Source organism: Athene cunicularia (genome assembly GCF_003259725.1).
Source record: "Athene cunicularia isolate RWA chromosome 6 unlocalized genomic scaffold, athCun1 chr6_part1, whole genome shotgun sequence".
Classification (NCBI taxonomy): domain Eukaryota; kingdom Metazoa; phylum Chordata; class Aves; order Strigiformes; family Strigidae; genus Athene; species Athene cunicularia.
Genome location: NW_020799105.1, coordinates 22,809,814 through 22,814,442, shown reverse-complemented (window position 1 = coordinate 22,814,442; position 4,629 = coordinate 22,809,814).

Below are 4,629 nucleotides of genomic sequence, written 5' to 3'. Positions count from 1 at the left end.
GAGACAGCCCCAAAGCTCCGCGAGCCTTCCTCTCCCCTTCCTCTCCCTCTCGGGTTACTCAGCCTTCGCCTCATTCCTTCATCCAAGGGATCAACACGTGCTTGCCTTTCTCCGGGCCGAGAGCGGCGTTTAACCGCGGAAATCTGGATTGTTGGCGAGCTCGGGGTGAAAGTCCCCGGGCTGTTGGGGGGGCTGCGGGGGGGCTGCAGCCCAGGGGAGCCGTGGAGGTGGTGGAGCATCGCGGGGGAGATGCCCTCCATCCCAGCCGGGGCTGTCGCACGCGTTTCCCGCCGTGTCCCGCCACGCTTTTCCCGCCTGGCGAAGCGTGTGTGAGGCAGCTCACGACGGCCAAGGAGGGGTGCGGGCCTGGGCCCCCCCCAGGACCATCCCTCCTTCCTGAGGAAAGCACCTTGGCAGCCGAGTTGTCCTAGAAAGCCTCTTTAAAGTCTTGTTTCTCCGTTCAGCAACGCCAGGTTATTCAGATCGTACGGCACGTGAAAGATTTCACGTATAGCTGTCCGCGAAGATTTCGTGAATGAGGGTTTTCTCCTCAATAATTTTAATTCGCTTGACGGAGAGGATGAGTGTGCGACAGCGCGGTGCCTGTCGCGGGGTAGTGCCCACGGCTGTCCGTGCCGTGCGGTCTCCGCAGATGCTGGTGTACCTTGGCAGCACATCCCCTCCTTGGGAAATCCTCTGGAGTAAAAAGTAAGCGTAATTTGTTATGAAATAGGCTGATAGACCAAACTTCAGTTTGCGATTGAAACCAGATGTGCATATTTTCCTTTTGAATCCTCAAACAATAATAAAAGTCTATTTTGACGGATTAAAAACTCCTTGCAAGTGGCAGAGGTAGCAGCGTCTTGTGATGATACTGTAAAAACACGACGGGGCTGTGAGCATCTCTGCCCTCTTCTCACCAATATCGGGTATCTCCGAGTACGGGAGCCTGCCGCTGCCTCCCCTCCGATCACAGAGCGCAGATTCCCTCGGCCCGCCTCTGACGCGGGCAGAAATATTTACCAGGGCTTGGCTGAGGGCTGGAAATAGAAATAAAGAAACCCCAAAACAATGTAGATAATGTTTGTAGAGAAAATATTTGGGGTGGGTCATGAAACAGATTAATTAGAGTGATAGTAAAAAACCTGAATTTCAGAGTGGTTTGCTCTGTCCTTACCTGTCGTGGCTCAGTGTAGGTTTGAAGAGAGCGTCTCATTTATTTTTTCATTTTTAAAAGTCCTCCGGAGCCTGAGGATGCTTGTGGTGGTGGGTGTGTTAGACCTAGCTCTGGCATGGCTGGGCTCAGGGCTGCAGGGTTGGGGCTGTTGGCCCCGTGCTGAAGGCCCTTCACTGGGAGGAGGACGCAGCCTCTTCGCTTTCAAAAATGTGGGGGGGAAAACCCAACCAAAAAAACCCAACCAAAACAACCTGCTGTGGAATTGTTTCCTTCTTTCCACTTCAAAGGAGAGAAGGACACTTGGCCAAGCGCGGCCCCGTGGAGCACGGCCCCGCGTGCCGGCGGTTTTGCAGCTGAATCCCTGGATCCAGACTTTCTCACTTCCAGGTTCAACCCAGAGGAGGGAGGGAGGGGAAACTTCTGCGACTTCTAGCTCTGCACAGGGCCAAGGTCTCCAAGAACCACTTCAGTTATAGAAAGCAGATGGCCTTGGGGAGGAAGATCAGTAAGAACTCAGGCTGTCAGATCCAAAACTTTGCATGTAAAATCAGGGCAAATCTATGCAGTGGATAATTGATTTCTGTGGGTAAGATCCAGATTCTTATATGTGAAGATCAAGCAGACTGTGGGACAGAGCCAGCACCAATGTGTGCTCATTTTCAGTTATGGATACCTGCATAAATAAATACATGTGCATAAATATGCAGATAGGTAAACATATACCACTATAAATCCCCAAATCTGTTTCAGTTAATTATATGTGATTAATTTTTTTGGTATCAAAGGCTTACTTCGCTTTCAGCAGAGGTGTAGGTAGAGCAAGACGTACAACTTTTTGCCAAAACACCTGTATTTCTGCACAGAACAGACATGATGGACTGTGTCCTGAAGGGGGATGGAGGGGAATGGGGTTCATCCAATTTGTCCATTTTATTGTTACTGGTTGACTCCTGATTTCTTGAATGACAGCTGCGTGGTTTGAGGCTGTTCTTCCTTTTACTTTCTTTCTTGTAGTGTGTAGAGTTTCGTTTCTCAGTCTTCATCGGGATGGAGGTAGTTTGTGCTTCCCTTGTAAAATCTCAAGGTAGAAAAGAGGACACTCCAGGTTGAAAGGGCAGATTTTGTTCCCTTTCCCCTCCCATATCACGTGGTTTGTAGAATGATTTTGCTGGGAAATAGCTTTAATGAACATTAATCTGTGGCAGAGCAGACTTTGGACCAACAGGCTGGGGCAGGGTGAGGTGCCAGAGATGCTCATAGCTCTTCGGAGAGCTCAGCCCGGAGGGGTTGGGTCTCCTTCCCTCTTCCCAGGGGAGAGGGGAAGCAGAGCCTTTGCATCACCAAAACTCTCTCCTAGAGTGAAAATACCTCCAGGAAGACAAGCCTACGTTTTATTCCTGCAGCTGTGGGGGACCAGGCCAGCAGAGGAGCTGGGGAGGTTGTTCCTCTGTAGCTCCTCAAGCAAGTTTTTGTGCCTGACTTTTTTTTTTTTTTTTCTCTCCCAAAATGGGGAGGAGGAGGAAGAGGAAGCAAGCCTGCTGACTCGGGGAAACAGAACAAAAAAAAAAAAAAAAGGAAAAAAAGGAGGTCTGACGGGTGGCGGAGGGCTGTGACTCCCGCGGTCTCACGTGCCTGGTCCGAGGTGGTGGTGGAGCGAGGCCTCTGTCTTGGCAGGCTCCGCCGGCATGACGTGCTCCGCGTTGCAGGGGTCCCCACAGCGCCGTGCAAAAATATCACCAAAACAGCTCCTCCAGCGCGTCTGCTCCTCGGAGGGCTAAATATAAACTAATTGGGCAAAGAGAAGGGAATTTTCCACCGGGCTACTCATCTGTGCCTGCGAGCCTGCTGGGTCATTAAGGCTGACGAGCTGCTCCCCCCTGGGGAACCCCCCCGGCTGAGCCCGCTCCCCGCCAACCCCATGAGTGCCACCGCTCTCTTTAGAGATGAGACTTTCCATAAATTCCTGAAAAGCAGTCAGGGCAGCGGCAGACCTGAGCTCTGGTCCTGCACTCGTCTCCCTGCGAGCAGTGGCTGTGTTATAATTATCAAAAAGGGCTTTTCCAAGGTCACACTGCATGTCCAGCTGCCCGCGACCCAGCTGTTTGCTTAGAGCAGCAATGTAGAACATGGCTCTGGTACACTGAACCGGAGAGCAGATCCTCAGGCTGTTTTGTTTTTCCAAACTTTTCCGATTTGGTTGCCTTTAGAGAGACAAAAATTCCCAGGGAAGAGCTTATTTCTGGAGCCCCACCAAGCTGGTGCGAGCTCGGATAGTGCAGGCTGTGGACACGTGAGCCTTCAGTCATGAACAGGTGAAGTAGGTAGTGAAAATTAAAAAGTGTCATCACACAATCGACTTTACAGCCAGAATTTCCCCTGACTTCAGCTGGTTGATCCGTGAGTTTTGAAGGTTATGACGTTTGATACGTTAGATATGTAATATAACGCATCTTCTGCATCTTAACACAATGCTATGGGAGATAAATCAGATTTATTGAAAATGTGAAGGTTTGTTGAAATGCACCGAAGGAGGAAACTGTGTTATGCTGACCTGGAGGAGCAACAGAGCCTGCACGGAGCACGGCTGCTCCCGGCACCACAGGCTGTGGGTCCCCATGCAGGCAGGTGGGGGGTACCCCTGTGAGTTTGGCTCCGTAATCACTATATTTGAGTAATAGTTTTAAGGACTGGTTGAGAGAGTGCAAAACATCCCTTCTGGTGCATTGAGTTTCTATACCATTTATTTCATGGTATAGGAAGCAGGCAAAACATGGGCTCCACCTTAACTAAGATCAGTCCACTGCTAATAGATTTTTAATCTATTTGCTGGTATAATAAATAAGCTATAATTGAACTGATTATCTTGCTCCTTTTCTGTGGAGCCTGTTCCTAAAAACATCACTAGAATATTTGATTCCTCCCTAGAAACAAACTTTTAAACCTGTTTAGGGAGCAATTAAAATTAGTGTGAGATGATGCTAAATAGGAACCAGGTAACCAAAATAGAAGTAATTTTTCTACTCTCCACTCCCTTTCATCTAAAGCAGCAAAGGATGAATTACTAGTGCAAATTTAGTGAAAGGAAACTTCATATTTTCTGATAATTCAAACAGTATAATTCCAAATCACCACTTAACACCTATTCACTGAAAATTTTCCTTAGACTGGTTATTAAAGGTCAGATAACATCCTTAATTCAAATGCATGTTTGCACTGATAATGGTATTATGGCTTTGTGTTTTTCCTTTCATGGCAATTTAATGTAAATGTATTTTGACAACAGATATAATTTATCTTCAATGAAGCAAGAGGCTATGTCAGGCAGACTGGGAGGATCTCTCATGTACAGTGCCAGCGTATCTTTGCAAATATTTCTCTTAATTCTGAGGTGTTGGTGAACGATCCTTGAACAAGGTCTAAAATATGACTCATTAAACCCATATTTTGATCTG